The sequence below is a fragment of the Taudactylus pleione genome, unplaced genomic scaffold, assembly GCF_031769625.1.
Source record: "Taudactylus pleione unplaced genomic scaffold, aTauple2 ptg000307l, whole genome shotgun sequence".
Taxonomy (NCBI): domain Eukaryota; kingdom Metazoa; phylum Chordata; class Amphibia; order Anura; family Myobatrachidae; genus Taudactylus; species Taudactylus pleione.
The window spans coordinates 161,109-183,192 of NW_028284708.1; the positions used below are offsets into that span (position 1 = coordinate 161,109).

The 22,084-nt window shown below is 48.1% G+C and overlaps 1 long non-coding RNA gene across 1 annotated transcript in view; it reads right to left on the minus strand.

Annotated features, from left to right (window-relative positions):
- LOC148511426 (uncharacterized) overlaps positions 1-22,084 on the minus strand; it is a 46,052-nt gene that overhangs the window by 20,725 nt on the left and 3,243 nt on the right. The window contains exon 2 of the long non-coding RNA XR_015868732.1: positions 18,030-18,073. This is a non-coding gene — a long non-coding RNA (uncharacterized LOC148511426). The remainder of the gene's footprint in view (positions 1-18,029; positions 18,074-22,084) is intronic.

The following is a 22,084-nucleotide window of genomic DNA, read 5'->3' on the forward strand; positions in this document are numbered from 1 at the left end:
GACAGGAGTGGTTGTAAAACCTCTGTTACTGTAATATTGATCCCCACAGATCGGACTACACCAGCAATATTTTTTGTTTTGTTTTAAATAACAGTCACATTAATATTATATGAGGCTAAATGAATTATGTTTCGGCGACATCTTAGGACGCTTCCGTCATCATTGAGAGGGCAGTAGAGATAAGACAATGAGGCTCTCTGCGCTCATGAAAACTGAACAAAGTATTTATAGTTTGTACTAAGCAGAGTCATCTCCAAGAACTTCCACACAGTCCCATTGTGACCTTCCGGAGGCTCCATCGCATCAGGGAAACACACTACTGACCATGAGCTGAACCAATCTTCTCTTAGAATTCACCTTTTATTAATGACCCCCACCAAAAACATGGGGGGGCTGATTATGAGTTAGGAGCAAGAAAAAGTAACTTTGTATCTGGAAATAACCATGCTGCACTACAAGGGGGGCAAATACCAGACCCTGCATGCAAACATACTATATATATTTCTTACCCTCCAATGTGACCCCTTCCACCAGGTACAAAGTGCTCTACTCCTGGGCTTCCCATCAAATTTATGATTGCAGCCACCTGTGTTGAAACACCTGTCTCATCAATTACCTAGCTCAACATGGAATGGGATTGGTGGCTGTTTAGCCGGATCAAATCCCGACAGTGTCATTCTGACAGGAGGAAATCCCGACAGTGGCAGGTAAGTCACCTAACCCCCCCTTCTCCCCCTCCACTTAACCCTCCCTTAGGGGGTGCCTAACCCTAAAACCCCGGGTGGTGCCTAACCCTAAGTCCTCCCCGGGGGTGCCTAAACCTAACCCCCCCTTCCCCCGCACCCTAACCCTCCCGGGGGGGTGCCTACCCCTAACCTCCCCCCAGCGGCACCTAACCCTAACCCCCCCTTCTCCTAGCCTAACCCTACCCGGGGAGTGCCTAAGCCTAAATCCCCACTTGGTTGCCTCAACCTAAGCACGGATAAGTGCTAGGAACGGCCGCACTCACCTCGATCGGTCCGGCGTCCTTCGGCAATCTGGTGTCGGGATGAAAAGAGGCGTCGGTATTTCGATGCCTATCTTTTGTCCCTTGCCGGTCTTCTGGTGTTGGGATATAGACCGGCGACATATAGTCTATCAGTTTATTAACTACATCCCATTCAACACATTTGTCTGCAATCATACATTAAGTGGGAAGCCCAGGAGCAGAGTAATTTGTAGCTGGTGGAACGGGTCATGTTGGAGGGTAGGAAATACATTTATTATGTTTGCATGCAGGGTAAATACTGGCTGCTGTTTTGCATGTAGCCCACCAATGCTGGGCAGCTTTATACACTGTAATTTAGATCTGAGCTCGGACACCCCCTCCCAAATCTACATCTCTCTGCACGTTTTACATCTGCCCACCTGCAGTGCAACATGGTATTGCTCAGGTGAGAGTTATATAGAGGAAGGATCAGGATACCGAGCAGCACAGAGTATATGAGAAGATGGATTATGTGTAAGTTGGTACAGGGCGATACTTGCCTCCTCCCCTGTAACCTGCGGAGGCTGCTGATTTTCGGGTAGTCCTCTGCACCCCTGGAAGAGTAGCCACTTCTCCCGAATCCCGCCCACTTCCTTGTGAAATGGGCAAAATGGGGAGAATTTTCCTGGGAATCGGTAGTCCGCGAGTAGGGGTGGAGCCTAATGATATGATTATGTTAATCATGTCATTTGGCCTCACCCCTAATTCATTATGCATGATTTGTGACATTTTACTGCTAGGAGGTGGGGCCTAATGACGTAGATAGGCTGGTCCCTCCTCCATCGCCACCCACCTGCATCTCCTCTCTATGCTTTTCACAGGGAGGAAAATAATAATGTCGGCAAGAATGGACATGGCTGCATGTGACAGGGGCAATGACATGATGTGAGGGTCCCCAGTAGCACAGAGTATATCAGGAGATGAGTGATGTGTTAGTAATACTTGCCTACTTTTGAAAAAGCATTTCAGGGAGATTGTGAAAGCAGCACATATGAGTGCGGCGGTAAAGTGGGCGTGTACTGCTACATCTGAGAGGCGTGTTATACATGTGATGGGCGTGTACTGCTATATCTGAGAGGCGTGTATTAAAATTAATTTACATCCAAATGTAAATGAACCCCAAAGCAGTTAGTAAGATGTACTTGTTGATGAAAACACACTGATACATTACAGAAAATGCCTGTAGCCATAGGGATCATTGTGCCTTATACCCAATGCAGGGAAATTATACTAATGGTCCAATTTGAATGCATATATCTGTTTTTTTTCCATATATAATGGCTTCATAATGGGGGTAAGGTGGAAACAGGGAGATTGGTACACTCTTCAGGGAGACAGGGAGATTGCTGCTATTTCAGGGAGTCTCCCTGACAATCTGGGAAAGTTGGCAAGTATGGTGTTAGTGAGGACAGGGCTGCATGTGACAGAGGCAGTGACATGATGTGAGGAGGGGAATGGAGGCAGCAGGAAGCCACAGACTGAGAGTTATACAGTGGGCGGAGCAGGGCCCCCAGCAGCACAGAGTATATCAGGAGATGAGTGATGTGTTAGTGAGGACAAGGCTGCATGTGACGGGGGCAGTGACATGATGTGAGGAGGGGAATGGAAGCAGCAGGAAGCCACATACAAAGAGTTATATAGAGCAGAGTTCCTCAGCAGCACAGAGTATATCAGGAAGTCTCTGATTAGCTGCTATAGGCAGGGCTGGTGCTACCCCGCTGCCCCCGCACTTACCTGCTGCTGTCTGGATGTGACTGCAGTACACACATGTCACGGTCTGATATGTCTGTGCAGCGCAGCCAGCTGCAGCAGTGCCCACCTCCACCCCCTTGCCTCACTGCATGGTGGCTGGTCTCTCCCCCAGAACCAGCAGTGAGTCCCTTATTCCTCCCCTCCCGAGGCTCCGCCCATTTATGCTCCTATACCCAGCAAGCTCAGTAGATGAACCTGGGAATATGAAGAATAGGGATGGCCATCGGTATGATTACCATCAGTGGTTACCATTGATGGCAAAATGGAAAGTGGCCACCGATGATAATCAACAATGGAATGGATGACCATCGATGGCTTCACCAACTGATGGTCATCCCTGCTCCATGACTGACTGGCCCGTGGGCCACTCATAATCGGGGGAGTAGCTTAGCGGTTGTTAGGGGGGCGGAGTTATGCTCCAGGTCCCGAAACCTTGAAAAAAAAAAAATACCTTTTCGGTTATGTTCTCCCATTGATGGAGGGAGACCATCTGGTTCTCCCCCATCGATGAGAAAAACATTCGACATTGGCCATAAACCAATGAAGGTCGATGGCCATCCCTATTGAAGAGAGAAACCACAGAACCTGCTGCAAAGAAAGGTATCTGGGGGATGGGTACTTAGTATTATATGGGGATTCATTTTATCTTAAGGGGGCGCTGGTTGTATAAAAATATTGTGTGGGATGTATTACCATTATGGGCTTGTGTATGATCCACAATACCTGGCTCTTCCCCATGAGGCCATGGCCCTCTCTCAGGTGCACTATATTATGTCCCTATTTATCCCCAGCATCTCCTGGCCACCCCTATCTCTTCCCTGGCTCTTCCCCATGAGGCCTTGGCCCTCTCTCAGGTGCACTATATTATGTCCCTATTTATCCCCAGCATCTCCTGGCCTCCCCTATCTCTTCCCTGGCCCTTCCCCATGAGGCCATGGCCCTCTCTCAGGTGCACTATATTATGTCCCTATTTATCCCCAGCATCTCCTGGCCTCCCCTATCTCTTCACTGGCCCTTCCCCATGAGGCCATGGCCCTCTCTCAGGTGCACTCTCTTATGTCCCTATTTATCCCCAGCATCTCCTGGCCTCCCCTATCTCTTCCCTGGCCCTTCCCCATGAGGCCATGGCCCTCTCTCAGGTGCACTATATTATGTCCCTATTTATCCCCAGCATCTCCCGGCCTCCCCTATCTCTTCCTGGCCCTTCCCCATGAGGCCATGGCCCTCTCTCAGGTGCACTATATTATGTCCCTATTTATCCCCAGCATCTCCCGGCCTCCCCTATCTCTTCCCTGGCCCTTCCCCATGAGGCCATGGCCCTCTCTCAGGTGCACTATATTATGTCCCTATTTATCCCCAGCATCTCCTGGCCTCCCCTATCTCTTCCCTGGTCCTTCCCCATGAGGCCATGGCCCTCTCTCAGGTGCACTATATTATGTCCCTATTTATCCCCAGCATCTCCTGGCCTCCCCTATCTCTTCCCTGGCCCTTCCCCATGAGGCCATGGCCCTCTCTCAGGTGCACTATATTATGTCCCTATTTATCCCCAGCATCTCCTGGCCTCCCCTTTCTCTTCCCTGGCCCTTCCCCATGAGGCCATGGCCCTCTCTCAGGTGCACTATATTATGTCCCTATTTATCCCCAGCATCTCCTGGCCTCCCCTATCTCTTCCCTGGCCCTTCCCCATGAGGCCATGGTCCTCTCTCAGGTGCACTATATTATGTCAATATTTATCCCCAGCATCTCCTGGCCTCCCCTATCTCTTCCCTGGCCCTTCCCCATGAGGCCATGGCCCTCTCTTAGGTGCACTATGTTATGTCCCTATTTATCCCCAGCATCTCCTGGCCTCCCCTATCTCTTCCCTGGCCCTTCCCCATGAGGCCATGGCCCTTTTTCAGGGGCACTATCTTATGTCCCTATTTGAAAAATGGGGTGGGGCAATGCGCTCTCTGGCACAGGGTATCAAAAAGTCCAGCTACAGCTCTGCTACCAAGATGAGTGAGGTAGGGGAAAATGCTTTATTAGTATAAAGACTTTTTTCCTTAAAAAAAATTTTTTTTTAGTTTTCATTGAAGTGCCAGTGCAATATGTGTCCCAAAGATAGAGATGGCCATCGACCATCGATGATTCATAATTATCGAAGGTTTATGGCCGATGTTGAATGTTTTCCCATCGATGAGGGAGAACCAGATGATTTCCATCCATCAATGCAAGAGCATAACCGAATCGTTATTTTTTAACAAGGTGCCGGGACACAGAGCATAGCTCCGCCCCGGACACCCACGAAGCCACACCCCCACTTCTGATTAGCCCACGGTCCAGTCAATCATAGAAGAGGAATGAACATCGGTTGGTGAAACCATCGATGGTCATCCATTGCATCGATGGCCCATGCTATTTTTGCCATCAATGGTAACCATACCGATGACCATGCCTACCCAGGGATGTGGTAAGTCTCTTCTTACTGCTGTCTGCCACTTTGACCTAACAAATAACCCCCCTACCCCCATCTAGAAATCTTGCAGCAGCAATGGAGCATGGACAGCGTTTTGCATCACACATCTGTGTATCTGGACTTCATCCTCGCCAGCCAGGAGCAGGAAATAATGATTATTATTTCCCAAAAGTCACTTGGGAGGGTACCTGAGGGAAGAGGGGTGGTAGGGTAAAATTTTGCCTAGGGTAACATAAACCTTGCACCGGCCCTGGCTATAGGTCAATTTAACAGTTTGGTACACATGCCCTTGGGTGTAGCAGGATATAACCCCACGCAACATGGTTTGTTTTACAACGATCACTGAGCCATAATGGGTAGGAGGAGGGAGTATTATACTGAAATGGAGAAACACTAATACTATACTCACCGATTGGGAATTCATTTGGTTATTGAAGGTCCAATTAACTAGCAAGAGGTTAACAAGGCCTCCAGTATATGTAATTATTGCAAAATATCATTCGCTGGATATATTTTTGGAATCCCAGTTAGGCCACAGCCAGCTGAACCTCTTATAATACTACATTGTCATAGTGGAAATTAATGACATTTAAACTTTCTCCTCTCCCTTCTTGTTACAATTAATGGTGAGTGGACATTAATTCATGGTAAATGACAATGAATTGTATCTAACACTTATATTAATAGGGCTCAGGCTTATGATGGGTAATATGGCACCAGCCCAACCCGTGCAGGACGGATGAATAATCTCCCATCGTGTATTGCCCAGGACGACCTTTCCCATTATAGTATATTGAAGCGTCAGACGGGGAGAGCGGCAGGGATCCTGACAAGTAAGAAAAACGGGCGTTTTTTTTTCTTTTCTTTAAACATTCATTTCTTTGTCATATCTCAGCGTTATGTAACGATGATTTTTTTTTTTTTGCATAGTAAATAAATGTTCCTTTATTGGAGTAGGGGATATTGTGAAACGCTTAAGCTGCATACACACACACAACGATTTAGTAAATGAATGATTTTAGTAAACGATTTTCGTTCATTTTTTCAAGGGAAAAATGAACGAAAATCGTTTACTAAAATCGTTCATTTACTAAATGTAATGAACGATTTTTTTGAACTACAAACGATTTTAGCATATTCCCTTACTGAAAGTCGTTGAGTTGGTCAGTCTGACTGAACTACAAACGTGAACACGCATGAACGATAGTCGTTCATTGTTTTAACTCAGAAAGTGAACGATTTTTTCAACAACTGAATGACAAGCGATATCGTTATCGATAATCGTTCAAAAAAATCGTTGTGTGTGTATGCACCTTTACTGGTATTCTGGGCCTGATTCAGAGCCGCTCGTAAGCGGCCGCTCGTTCGCTCTGAGCGATGTTCGCACAACTGCGCATGCGTATGGGTCGTAATGCACATGCGCAAACCAGTCCTTGCGGTCTGAAATCGTGCGCTCGCAAAACAGCGAGGGGCTGCTAATTTGATTGACAGAATGTACCGTTTGTGGGTGGTAAAAGGGGTAGGTGCTTGAAAACGGGGGAGTGGACATCCGAACGCAGGCGTGCCTAACGTTAAAAATGGCGTTTAATGGGTGTGCATAATTAGTAAAGAAGCATCATCGACCACGTCACTTGGTTGTCTTTTAGCCTGAACTGCTCGCAGTGATAGCAGTAAGAAAATCCTACCACAAGCACTGCGAGCAGTTCAGATGCCTTTCGATGTACCCGATTAATCTAATAAATACCGGAGATGACGTGTGATGCGAACGGCAAAGGGGCGTCTTTACAAAATAGCGAGCGCATTTTTCGTTTGCTCGCTCAGATATAGAGGCGTCAACAAACCGCAAAGAGCGAGCGCTCAATTTAAATAGCCGGCCCCTTTTTTGGAACGACCGTCCGCAAATAGCGTCTGGCTCTGAATCAGGCCCTCTGTATAGTGTGAAATTGTGAATGTAATCTGCCCAAACACAGAGGTAGATGCGAATGCAGCCGTGGTTACATTTTTACAGCCGTGTAAGGACTGAGACGCCCACTTTCAGTGTCTGTAGACGATGTAATACCGCCTGGTGCGTTTTTAGACTCCAACATCGGTGGCACCAACGACACTTGCTCCAGCTCCACGGCAGGAGCAGATTTCCTATCTGAGTATGGCCTCCAGCGTGAATCATCTATGTACGCAAACACCCTAGTGACACGCCCGCGACACACCCAAAAGACGGACCATCTACGGGCGTCTTAGTGGCCACCACCCAGTCGCCGCGCAGGAACGTCCATCACTTTTCCAAGACGATTCAGATATTGCGCTACTGCACCTCTTTGCGTACTGACTGTCACGCATACACAGTGCGAGTTTTTAGGAATTTTCACGCACGCGCAGTAGCAAAAAGAACCGCTCAACTCTGTGGACATCGGCGTTGCCTGCGATTCACTGAATCAGGCGCAGAGGGTCATGTGTGCATCCGGAAACATCCTGAGCGTAAACGCCGCTTCCTCTGTAATAACTGTTGTACATTTGCACCATCATACATGCACTCAAGGTCGCACAACAAGATGGCACGGATTGTAATGGGAGGAACTTTTAGTGTTCCAGGGGGAATGCCGGCTGCAAAGGATTCTGGGTCATACTTGCCGACTCAGCAATGGCCGGGAGACTCTGAACTGGCTCCACCCCCTGCACCCTCCAATGATGCGATTCGCACTGCATTGCATCATCATAGCTCCGCCCCCTGCTTTACATTGTCGGAAATCTCTGCATTGTATAAAGGGGCTGCGATCACCCCCCTGTGTCCATGCACTGCACACCATTGCTGCCGTCACCCTCCCTGCAGTGCGGACCTGGCTGCCCCCTCCCGGAGCCGAGCCTGTTCTGGGTACAAATACAAAAGCTATTTTTATTCTTTTGGGAGGGAGGACCAGACATTGTGATGATGTCTGATGGGTGGGGGGTGTCCAGATGGGCGAGGGAGCTCTGATAAGGACACAGGGCCTGAGATTTGCGCTAATGCAATCGCAACTGCGATCTCTTACGAATTGCATTAGCCAAAATATGGTAATGTCTCCAAAGCTTAGATGAGCATAGGGACGCCCACTGCTGCCTTCTCCTATCGGTTTGATGACATAAGTGTGACCATCGGGGGGGGTTCATTGATGCGGATCTGGCAGCTTCTGAGTGAAGTCTGACCTGTCTCATACACTGGATCTCTCCTGACACGCAGAGGACTCTCATGCTGTGAATCAGAGTGCAATGGCTAAATTATACACGGCCATGAAATAGTTCTGACATGCCTGTGTTTACCTAGCCACCCCCTCCCGTTACCGCCACCAAATGTTTCCTTCCTATCACCCACTTTGCAAGTGAATCCTCTGTACAAGCGTAATCGCAAACCATTTGCCGCGAGTGCGGCTTTCACGCAATATCTAACAATTGCTCGATCTGTGTAAATATCGGCATTGTATAAATCTCTGAATCTCCCGCTGTGAAAGGCTTCCTCTCTGGCTCCACCCCCCTGCGTCCAGCAGCCTATCACAGCTCTGAGTCTCAGGGCACAGGGGGGTGAGCACCTGAGGAAGGGGACTCCAGACTAATACCGCTTTTACACCTAAATCCTGTGTCCAAGCCTGGATTTTGAACACGGGTCCATCTCAGTTCAGACCTGGCTTCAGACACCATTTACACCGCGCTTTGACCCGGGTTATTCCCAGGTCGGCGCCGTTTACGCTTATCTCAGGTCATCCCTGTTAAAAGCTATGGGAGAGTGGGCAGGTATATACACTAAGCGGGGGTGCCACTGGGGAAGAACCTTCTCCACGGTAACCCCCAGTATGAATTGACGAAAGCAGTGAAAATCTCTGTTTTCAGCTAAAGAGGACTCTTCACTGCTCTATGAATAGACCCCAGAGAGAGAAAGCAGAGAAGTTGCCTCAAGCAACCAACCAGCTTCTATCTGTCATTTGAAAGACTTTGCTAGATAAATGACAGACTCTGATGGTTGCTCGGGGTAACGTCTCCACTTTATCACTCTCCAAGGCTTGATACATCTCCTCCCTAGGATCTAGGAGCCTAGATTCTAGAGAGAACCCAAATCAGCAAGAGCCAGTAGAGTATCACCGGTCTCTTACAGACATTGGGCGACCTCTCAGACTGGGCAGAACATCGGATACTAGATGAGTAATGCCCTGTTAATGTTCTTCAACACAAAGAGATATCCTTCAAAGTTATTCCTAAAAAATACAACGTACAGTAAGAAGAGCCTCTACTTCCTGTTGTGATATACCCTAAGACGATCCCTTCCTACTCTGCGATAGCAAGAAGACTGGTGGAGTGGAGGCAGTCCTGTGCAGTCATTTGGATGACTCCCCCGGGAGGATGTAGCAAGTGAAGGTTATATACACCAGGGAGGACACGGAGAGTGAAGGCAAACTAATTCATAACCTGCAAATTGCCTAAAAGTCTTATTAAGCAAAACAACGAGGCCTTTTTTTTAAACACACATCAATCAGCCGCTGCTAAGAGTGATCTATTGCTGCTGGTACAGGAAAGTTAAGGGCTGATATTGATAGCAAGTAGAGTTGTACAGAGAAGTAATTAGTTACATCTGATGCGGCAAGATGACATGGCCCTTAGAACGATCCGGAATAACCGAACTGCTTACCTGGACGATAGTTTGATGGGAGGAAATGGAACCTTCACTTACTATGAGTCACCGGGGCTCAATGGAGAGTTAAAATATAAAAACACATTTCTGAGTATTTACACTTCTCACGGTTACAATAATGGATGTTACATAGAACCCACCATGTGATGCAGCAGCATTTCCTGCAGAATGTCATTATACAGTGACACGTTACCATCGCACGGATATATTTTTGTACGTAGATGTTTGGATTTGCAAAGCCGCAGGTGGGCGTCTCAGTACGTTCCTTGGCGCCTGTGTACGGGATCGCAGGGATTTCAATCCACCTTCTTTTAGCATTTTGGTTAAAAAAAATAACCAAGCCTTTAACATGTCTGTCTGCTCGCGCCATGCACAGCTTTTAGTACATCAGTAATACATTTAACATTAACTCATATAATGAAAGGAGATATATTCCTTTTTTCCCCAATTTCACGGCCGCCGCTGACATTCGCACAGGAACGATCCATGAGGTTAAAAAATGAAGTCAATCGATAGGCCAGTTCTCCTCGGCACGCTGTCAGATGTGTGAAATCTCAGCCCCTCGCCGCCTTGTGCTGAATTATCCACACCTGGCGTCTCTGATGAATAAATATATATCTCCCATTTATTTTATGGCTGTGAATGTTAATGCTTCCCCAGAACATGATAGTAATTTTCTGGAAAGTGCCATCGTTTTAGTGACTTACACCAATTAATTACATCTTCTAAGAATTTGCAGGAGCGATGATGGATTCTCAGGCAAACGCAGGAACAATCCTTCACGGAACATGTCTGGTGTCAGGAGGTCACGGGACGCTGTCCAAGATAAAAAGCCATAACGTGCGCGTTGTATCATTACAGTATTAATCATATTCCAGCAATGTAGTACAGCGACTTGTAAGTGTCTCATCCACAGGTTTCTGTAGACAGGCATCCCAGCGGGAACCGGCCCAGCTAGGGCTGACAGTATGGGCAGGAACCAGCCCAATTAAAGCTGACAGTATGCATGGCAACTGGCCCAGCTAGAACTGACAGTATGGCCGGGAACCGGCCCAGCTAGGGCTGACAGTATGGGTGGGAACCGGCCCAGCTAGATTGACATTATGTGTGGGAACTAGCCCAGCTAGAGCTGACAGTATGGGTGGGAACCGGCCCAGCTAGAGCTGACAGTATGGGTGGGAACCGGCCCAGCTAGAGCTGACAGTATGGGTGGGAACCGGCCAGCTAGAGCTGACGGTGTGGGTGGGAACCATCCCAGCTAGAGCTGACAGTATGGGTGGGAACCGGCCAGCTAGAGCTGACGGTGTGGGTGGGAACCATCCCAGCTAGAGCTGACAGTATGGGTGGGAACCGGCCCAGCTAGAGCTGACAGTGTGGGTGGGAACCAGCCCAGCTAGAGCTGACAGTATGAGTGGGAACCGGCCCAGCTAGAGCTGACAGTATGGGTGGGAGCCGGCCCAGCTAGAGCTGACAGTATGGGTGGGAACCGGCCCAGCTAGAGCTGACAGTACGGGTGGGAATCGGCCCAGCTACAGCCGACAGTATAGGTGGGAACCGGCCCAGCTAGAGCTGACAGTATGGGTGGGAACCAGCCCAACTAGAGCTGACAGTATAGGTGGGAACTGGCCCAGCTAGAACCGACAGTATGGGTGGGAACCGGCCAAGCTAGAGCCGACAGTATGGGTGGGAACCGGCCCAACTAGAGCTGACAGTATAGGTGGGGACCAGCCCAGCTAGAGCTGACAGTATAGGTGGGAACCGGCCCAGCTAGAGCTGACAGTATGGGTGGGGACCAGCCCAACTAGAGCTGACAGTATGGGTGGGGACCAGCCCAGCTAGAGCTGACAGTATAGGTGGGAACCGGCCCAGCTAGAGCAGACAGTATGGATGGGAACCAGCCCAGCTAGAGCTGACAGTATGGGTGGGAACCGGCCCAGCTAGAGCTGACAGTATGAGGGTTTTGCTGATGCCACCCAGGTTTCTTTCGGGGCATCATGAATCGCTTATACAGTACAGTGTTGCTGCTGCAGCACATTTAGTGTAAATCCTCCAGAGTGCTTAACTTAGATCCGGGCTGCTAGGCAATGGAAGGATGCTGGACTCATTGCAGGAAAGTTGAGAGACAGAGCAAAGTGTGGGGGCAAAACGCAAGCTTCACGAAAGTAGGAGAAATGTTATATTTTCACCTGCTCTAAGGATAATGAACAGGCCCCATTATGAGATTTACGGCAGAGCAGGGTCTGTTGCGGAGCACAGACTTGCGGAGCTACAGTGATGTCTGACATTGCTTTGCCGCTCTGCAGATTTCTATCCTGTGCTGTATTTGCATTTAGTTGAATTGTAATCTACGATTAGCGCTGGGACGATGGCAGTCAGATCATTGTGCTGTGTTGTGTGGCTGGGATAGGATTGGGAACATAGGCCCTCATTCAGAGCCGCTCGCAATTAGCTATTCAAATGAACCGTACGCTCCTTGCGGTCTGTTGCCGCCTCCATGTCTGAACGAGCGAACAAAACATGCGCTCGTTTATTTGATAAAAACGCCCCCTGGCCGCTCGCATCCTACGTCATGTCCGCTATTTATTAGATTAATCGAGTACATCGAACAGCGTATGAACTGCTCGCTATTCTTGTAGTTGTTTTTTCCTACCACTATATTGCGAGCAGTTCTGGCTATAAAACAACCAAGTGACGTGGTCAATGACGCTGCTGTATTAATTATGCACTCCCATAAAACGCCCGCTTTGACCTTTAAGCACGCCTGCGTTCTGATCTCCACTCCCTGTTTTCAAGCACCTTCCCCTGTTACCACCCACATACGCCTCATTCTGTCACTCAAAATAGCAGGCACTCGCTATATAGCGAACAAACGATTTTCGGCCGCACTGACTAGTTCGCGCATGCGTACTAAAAACCGTACACATGTGCAGATGTGCGAACATCGCTCGGAGCGAGCGTACTGCCGCTAACGAGCGGCTCTGAATGAGGGCCATAGTGGGGATAATTCAGAGGTGGGAATAAATACAAAAAAAATCCAAGTAACTTTGCACCAAACTATGTTGCACAGCAGGGAGGGCAGATGTAAGGATGGACATCGCGAAGATCACCAGCAATAGTACCATAGGTAGTTAACCTCAATGATATGAAACCATCGACAGGGGACCCATCGATGGTTTCACCCACAGGTGGTCAGTCCTGTTCTATTACTAAACAGGCAGTGAGCCAATCAGAAGTGGGGGCGTGGCTTCACTGGGTCAGAGCTGGGCTCCGTGTCCCAGCGACAAGTACAAAAGAAAATAGGAGAACTCTGTATTATCGATGGCAGGGAACCATTTGATCCTGTCCACCATCGATTGTAAAACCATCTACCATCGGTGGTTAACCATCAATGTTTTTTACCATTAATGGTCGATGGCCATCCCTAGACAGATGTACAATGTGCAGACAGATTTAGGGCCTGATACAGCAGCGATCGCAATTGCAACTATATACGCAGATCAAGCGATTGTTTGCCATTGCATATGCACTGCACGTGCACAGTGATCGCACTGCGATTACGCACTCAGACAGGATTCCATCTCACAGTGAGTGACAGGCCGTGAGCGTTTGGGGTTGGTGACGGGGGAGTGGTTGCAGAAACGCAGGCGTGCCCGTTCCATTTGAACGCCGTTGCATGGGCGTGCATAAATTAGCCACTGCGATTGCATAAGCAGCTTGAGAGCCCTCTGCATGTGACGAGGCTTGCAATTTCTGCGACGGGTCAGAGCTGCTGTAATTGTGCGTAGCGGCCCGATGTGTTTTGATGTTATCGATTTATACGCAGGGCTGCGAGGTATTGCTGGCTGAGCGTTGGCAGACATTAGCATTGCTTGTGATTACGCAGCTGCGATATCGATTACGGTCCATGCTGAATCAGGCCCTTAGATGTCAAAGGGACCTGTCCAAGCTCAAATCTAAATTGCAGTGTAAAATAAAAAGCTGTCCAGCATTTGTGGGCTACATGCAAACACAGCCGGTATTTACCCTGCAAGCAAAGTGATAAATGTATGTGTACCCCTTTTTTGCAACATGGTTTGTTCCAGGTGCAAAGTTACTTACTTTAGTTTTGCTGTGCTCCCAAATAAGATGCAGCCCCATAGTGCCTCAGGGCCTGATTCAGAGCCGGATGCTCTGACCAGAGCGCTCGCTCTGAATCAGTGCCCTCCTACCTGAAAATGGAGCGGCCTCCTGGCCGCTAGCATAACTGTGGGTCACCACCCACAGCATATGCGAGCGGCCAAAAAGATGGTCGCGATGGTCTTTGACCATCGCGACCATCGGGCTTGCGACGAGACCCTGCGGTAGGGTCTCGCTGCCGCAAGCCCAGGATTGATTTTGGCTCTATCAGAGCCAAAATCACTCCCACTGACATCACTGGTGATGTCAGTGGGGCCGGCTTCAGACGGTAGGCGTTCCCATGGGAACGCCTCCGTCTGGCAGCCACGCCCCCGGCATGCCCACCAAAGGGGGCGTGCTGTCAATCAACATCGACAGCACATCCCCTTTGGTGCGAGACCCGGAGCGACGGAGAGCCCGTCGCTATCCGGGTCTCGCGCATGCGCACGACGGAGCTCCCTCCGTCATGCCCATGCGCAGTGGGGCAACATCGACCCGCTTGCGAGCGTCCTTTGCTCGCGACCGGGTCTGAATGACCCCCTCATTCCAGCGGCCAGATGCAGAATGAGGCACCTCTCCGGCACAGACAGGGTGCATTGTGAAGCAGATGTTAGGTGGGGAAGGGAAACAAGTGCTTTGTATCATTTCTAACATGTGTTACTATGTAATCTGTGAGCGGTTACCGCTGGCGAGTGGCTGCTGCGCACTGATGCACACTAAGAGATTCCCTTGAATTCCTGTCCTTTGGGCTGCAGGCAGCTCAGTGCAGGACCAGCTGCAGTAACAGCACAGTCCCTGGAAAACAAATGACTGCCCCAGACTCCTCATTAATTTAGATAAAAATTGCAGAGTGTGTAAAGAGAATAGCTGTAACGTACTACCACCTTCATCAAACATCTGCCTAACAAACTCCGCTCCTCTTCCAAACTCCATTATCTACTTAAAGAGCAAATACTGCAAGGTCATTTTTAATACAGTGAAAATGAGAAGTTATTAGTCGGGGAGATGCTGCTCCGTGCGAGTCACAGCCAGGTGCCGGGGGAGACGTACACAGGTCTTCTGTTTGCTAATGCTGGACACACAGGATGGTTTCCCTTTTATACATAAACGCTGAAGATGCCCAGCCACAAATACCCACAATAGCTCTTTATAGGGGCATTTAACCCCCAGTGATTTATAATGTCTGTCTGTTATACAGCCATGATAAAGCTACAACCCGTTATGTGTGTACATTATCAGGTCCTCATTCTGCCTGTTCATGGCCGGTCTGTGCAGACATTTTGTGCCTTTGGCCTAAAGCTGGGTAAACACTATATAATGATCGGGCAAATCAGCCGAATATGGTGTGATGGGCCTGATAATTGCATAGGTGTGTATACCATACTTGTGCACTCTCCCTGATTGTCAGGGAGACTCCTTCAAATAGCAGCAATCTCCCTGACTCCCTGAAGAGTCTAGTAATTTCCATGATTGCATCTTAACCCAATATGAAGCTGTTATACAAAAAAAGAAAACATATATAGGCCCGTATTCAATTTGAGGCGAAAAGTCCGGATCCGCGATAGTTTTTCGCCGATGACGTCATTTTCGCCTGTTTTGCTATTACCCCATATTCAATTTGGAAGACTTTCAGTCTAGGTGGAAAGTCAATGTAATGCACTAGGCGAAAAAGTTTCGCCTATGAATAGCAGGCGGAAAAAAGTGCAGAATTGGGGTTTTGGGGTGCAACGTTGCGGGAACCCCCGTGCAGCCTTCAGATACTCCCCCAAAGGTAAACTGTGTCAAAAAAAACAAAAAAAACACTTATGGACACTCCAAAAAATTACTTTGAAAAAGGGGGCAAAAAAAAAGAGGTGGGGTACAAAGTTAAAAACTAGAGAACTTGACTCTGGGGGGGTCCCCAAGTATGCCCCAGGTGTTTTTATCATTGCAGGTGTTTGCGGCAGGTGGATTTTTCTCGAGTTTTTCAACTTCACTTTAGCAACTTTTAAATATGCTGACCCCCATTTTCAAGTACCCCAAATTTGCTGGGATAAGTTATTTTCTGGAAAAAATACTCCTGAATACTATTCTGCACCACGTATAGAAAAACGCAATTTTGCAGCTTTTAAGCCCATTTAAAAACACCAAATACATTCAGCAAGCCAAATCGGGGGGTACCATAGGGAATCCCCATGTCAGAGGATCTTTTGGGGGGTGTCAGGCTGATTTCCCCAAATCTGACAGAACTTTCCGCCTGTTCAAGTTCGCCGGGTCCCGTTTTCGCATACTTTTAAAATGAATATGGGGTAAAGCAGGCACGCGCGCGATACTTTTCCGCCTACAAAACAGGCGTAGTGGCAAAAAGATCAGGCCGCGAAAAAGTATCGTGGCTCGGCTCAAATTGAATACAGCTCTTATATATTTAAATGGGATCATAGTATCATTTCCCTGCATTGGGTATAAGGCACAATGATCCCTATGGCTACATACATGTTCTGAAAATCAGTATCAGTGTGTTTTCATCAACAAATAGGTCTTACTGAATGCTTTTGGGCTCATTTACATTTGGATGTAAGCCAGGTTTATGACACGCCTCTCAGATGTAGCAGTATACGCCCATCACATGTATGACACGCCCCTCAGATGTAGCAGTATACGCCCATCACATGTATGACACGCCCCTCAGATGTAGCGGTACACGCCCACTTTATCGCTGCGCTCATAGGTGCTGCTTTCACAATCTCCCTGACATGCTTTTTAAAACGTAGGCAAGTATGGAGTGTATGCAGGGACATCAGCCGATGAACGGCTTCAACTGGGAGGTCGGGATTTTATGTGCTGCTTAATAATTGTGATGCCCAACCTCCCGATGCCCTTGAAAGGAGCACACACAGGGCTAAAAATAGGTCGGCGTGTAGGGGGGCGCACTGATCGGATAATCGCTCAGGAGTGTTTACCTGATCTGCACAGTGTGTACCAGCCCACGACTGAAAGGTGCATATCTGTGACGCTAAATGCTTCGCCACCCCCTCTGCAATTGCAACGATTCCTAATGTACTGCTTGTCTGACCCGCAGTGGGTATTATAGGGGGTTGGGGGAGGGGCACAACTTTACATTCTGACATTGCTGTATATGGAGCAAAAGGCATCCCAACAACACTAATGTCTGAGGTGTAATTATTGCTGAATACATTTGGGACCCCTTGGTGACAGCCAGGAAAGTGATGGGATAGATCCACCTGACATATCAGCAGTGGGGATGACAACAACTTCCTGAGCTGCCATGTCCCTGACTCAGCTGCTTTGTACCCACCCAGTGCGTCAGGGCATAATGCCAGGCTTAGCATCAGGGGTAACAGAGGATCAGGGGTAACAGAGGATCAGGAGTAACAGAGGATAAGGGGTAACAGAGGATCAGGAGTAACAGAGGATCAGGGGTAACAGAGGATCAGGAGTAACAGAGGATCAGGGGTAACAGAGGATCAGGGGTAACAGAGGATCAGGAGTAACAGAGGATCAGGGGTAACAGAGGATAAGGGGTAACAGAGGATAAGGGGTAACAGAGGATCAGGAGTAACAGGATCAGGAGTAACAGAGGATAAGGGGTAACAGGGGATCAGGAGTAACAGAGGATCAGGGGTAACAGAGGATAAGGGGTAACAGAGGATCAGGAGTAACAGGATCAGGAGTAACAGAGGATAAGGGGTAACAGGGGATCAGGGGTAACAGAGGATCAGGGGTAACAGAGGATAAGGGGTAACAGAGGATAAGGGGTAACAGAGGATAAGGGGTAACAGAGGATAAGGGGTAACAGAGGATCAGGAGTAACAGGATCAGGAGTAACAGAGGATAAGGGGTAACGGGATCAGGGGTAACAGAGGATAAGGGGTAACAGGGGATCAGGGGTAACAGAGGATAAGGGGTAACAGGGGATCAGGGGTAACAGGGGAAAATGTTTACAAAGTGTTTTATATTGTTTTTGTCCTGTTATTTTTGTACTGTACCTTTGTGTGCACTTTGTACAGCCCTGCCGACCCCTAGTGGCTCCCTATAAATAAAGAATAATCATATTGATGATGATGATGATGATAATAAATAAGAATAATAATAATAAAACAATAATAATTACTAAATATGCAGTAAAGGAAATAAATAACTATAGTTCAGCAAGTGTTTTCCTGTTACCCTGTTACATGTGTATATTTTATTTATACCACTGGATCTAGGCGTAGGGGTGGGCAATAAGCACCCCTCCAGCTGTTGTTGAACTACACATCCCAGCATGCCTTGCAACAGTTTTAGCATGGTCAAATAGCAAAACGGGGGCAAAGCATGCTGGGAAGTGTAGTTCTACAACACCTTGGGGTGGGGGGGGTGCTTATTGCCCACCCGTAATCTATGGTGCGCTGGAAAAGCACACAGTGTCAGGACCAGATTAAGGTCTGTGGGGGCACCTATTAAATGTGTCGAACTGGGAGTATGTGCAATGGGAACCCCAGTAGTGTCAGTGCCCACAGTGGTAGTGCCCCGTTTGCAGAGCCCACAGTAGTGGCGCCCTTTATGCAGTGCCTCCAGGAGTAGTGCCCCTTATGCAGTGCCTCCTTAGCAATACTCCCATTAGTTGTGCCCCCAGTAGTCATGCCCCCTGTAGTTATGCCCCCAGTAGTAATGCCCCCAATAGTAATGCCCCCTGTATAAATGCCCCCAGTAGTAATACCCCTGTAGTTGTGCTCCCAATAGTAATGTCCCCCAGTAGTCATGCCCCCTGTGTGTGCCCAATAGTAATGCCCTAGTAGTAATGCCCCCTGTATAAATGCCCCCAGTAGCAATACCCCTGTAGTTGTGCCCTCAGTAGTCATGCCCCCTCTGATAGTGGTACCAGTAGTAATGCATGCCCCCTGCAGTAGTACCCTCTGTATAAATGCCCCCAGTAGTAATGCCCTGTAGTAGTGCCCCAATAGTAATGCCCCACTTTCAAGTAGTAGAGCCTCCAAGAGTAGAGCCCAAAATAGTAATGCCCTGAGTAATGCCCCCAGAAGTGGTGCCCCAATAGTAATGCCCCCAGTAGTAATGCCCCCCCAGTAATGCCCCCAGTAGTAATGCCACTTCCCCCTGAGTAATGCCCCCAGTAGTAATGCCACCTCCCCTGAGTAATGCCCCCAGTAGTAATGCCACCTCCCCATGAGTAATGCCCCCAGTAGTAATGCCACCTCCCCATGAGTAATGCCCCCAGTAGTAATGCCACCTCCCCCTGAGTAATGCCCCCAGTAGTATTGCCACCTCCCCCTAAGTAATGCCCCCAGTAGAAGAGCCGATTGCACAAATAAAACAATAAAAAAAAACCTAATACTTACCTTAAGCCCCGCTCCTGCGCCCGCTGCCGTCCACGTCAAGTTTGCTCGGCTGCTCCTCTGAGTCTGCACTATGGGAGAGACGTCCTGATGTCTCTCCCATAGTGCACTGTGAGCCGGAAGCCGGAGTTCACGAGTGAGCCCCAGTCTCCAGCTGCCACTGCGGGGAGGGAGCCAGGCGCCCGCTGGTTACAATCTCAGTGGGCACCTGGTAAATGGTGCCTCCCTGCGGTGCCAGGGTTAGGTTGGCCGGAGGAGGCGGAACTGGTTCCGTCTCCTCCGATTCACTTTAACCCCTATGGGTGTAGGGGCCCTTCAAATGTGGGGACCCAGGGAAGACTGCTCCTGTTGCTCCCCTCCCCCTGTTCATCCGGCCCTGCACAGTGTAATAAGCACCTCAGAGCTGAGCGCAAGTCTGTTTTGCGGATGGATCTTGCAAATTTCAGTATTACGCATGTTCAGTAGCTGAACGTCTGCAACTATGAGCAATTACAGGTGATTGAGAGTCACCTACCCGCTTATGGCTCACTGGGTGTAACCGGATGGTAATGGAGTGTTCGCACATTGGCTGAGTGTTCTGTCAAAGCTGAATAATTGGCTGAGACAAGTTCAGTTTAAAATTTAATCGCAGCGACGCCATCTTGCGAATGGCCGCAAGACTCCATTTTAGAAATGCGATCGCAAGACGCCATTTTGTGAATGGCCGCCTAAGCGCCATTTTAGGTGAACTCACAATATAGTACATGTGGCGATATTTATATTAGCACAATGCGATCGCTTCTTTCATCATTTCTCATACACACAATAATACTCACAAGAGCGCTATTAACTAGTCGCATATTAGCGAATGCATAAGACTTTATATGAAACCGCTGAAAAAGTAGCTTTATGCGCACGCATCTGTCCCAAGTTAAGTAGCGTCCTTATACCAAACCCTGAACACCCACACATTTCCTATTCACTCATAAGGTTCAATAAGCATCAAATGTATGATTCAAGTTGGTTTAGTTAGTTTAAATGCTGAGAAATAAAGGTTTTTGATAACTAAGGTATTATACATGATAAGCAAGGTGTGTTTGGTCTTGTTCTGATGCGTACGTTTTTTACAGCATCCCGGTGTTATCGGTGGAAAAATCGCATCATGCAAACTCAAGTTACGGATCGCAGAACGTACAAGCAACGAAATGTTTAGCTGTTGGAATGTTACAGGAGGCGTTATTAGAAAGATTCCCCTGCTGTTAGAGGCAGGGGGGTCTATTTGAACCAGCCTGTTAAATGTGCGGTAACATATGTTTTTCCTCTGGGAACCAATGACATCAGCAGGAAATTTCCCCTTTGTCCTGTTTTAGTCTGGGGGGGATAAATACATGTGTCCGAATACTGGTTAGTTAGTCCATGCTGAATGCTGTATGTACTGAGGGGCTCTAGTCTGAGGTCTATCTCTGGGTCCGGAGGCGCAGCGTATGTATACTGTACTTTTGGTCTGTATAATTTCCTTTCACGCCTAAATTGTGTATGTATCAATTGCGTGTAACTGACTGTACTTTTACCTGAATAATACTTGTGCGTTGGAACCACAGATTCCACTCCTGTCTTTATTTGCGGTCAGACTGCGTACGCAAATTAGCGTTATTCTTAGAGGTTTATAGGAAGGATTTTAGAAGGTATAGGCAGGGGTATATAAAGGTTCTGATCCAGTTTCGTTAGTTGGGGGCTCGTAAAGAAGTCACTTACCTGCTCACACGGTACATACGGTCATCGATATTTCAGCAAAGGGTGGAGTGGCCACATGCAGGGTTTGCCTGCAACCGCTTTGTGCTGAAAGATCGCTATCAGTCTCCGTGTGAACTAAGGAAGCTGACTAGAATCCATGGACAAGAGAGGAAAAAGTTTGTTTTCCTCTGTTGATAGAACCTTGCGTTTAGAGGGGTGCCGCAGTATTGCGTACGCGGCTAAAACGCATTTTTGCGTACGCAGTTAAAAAGTCATTATACGGTTGTGTGGTAGTCGCATAATTGTGTATGCGGCTGGTCGCACAATAGCGTATACGCACTTCCGGTTCTGCTGCCACGTGTTTGAACACAGCCATTGAGGTTTAAATTTTTTTTCTATTACCAATATCTGGGTTAAACGTGTATTTTTCTGCGCAGGAAAAAAGTGTGTTACAGTGAATACTTGTTGAACAAAGTTAAGGGTATCGCATGATCCTTAAGGGCTAGGTGCAAGGGTTAGCCTAGCCGCTCGGTAAGCAGCTTTACCGTTCTATACACAGTAGCAGGTGTACATGTTGTCTTTGTTGTATAGAGTTGCGTGAGAGTGGCCGACATATAAACTCTCATAGGTCTGGAAGTTACCTTACTAAAGCTTATCCGGGTGTGGAAGTTGCCTGTTTCAAATCTTATCCAGGTGTGGAAGTTGCCTTACTAAATCTTATCCAGGTGTGTGGGCGCCGCCAACTTAAATCGTCCACAGGTTAGTGAAAGTATCTTGATTGTCTTTCACCAGTTTACATTTTTATGGAAAAGCATAGGAGTTGTCTCAGAATGGGAGCCACGCAAACAGTAGAGATGTTAGGCAATGATGTGCTGCTAATGGAGGTGCCGATTGGATCGGCCCATCTTATTATGCATACTAAGTACGGTACTTATGCAATAAGGTATTGTGATTTATGGTTTAATATGATGAGGAAGAGTGTTAGACCGTTTCCC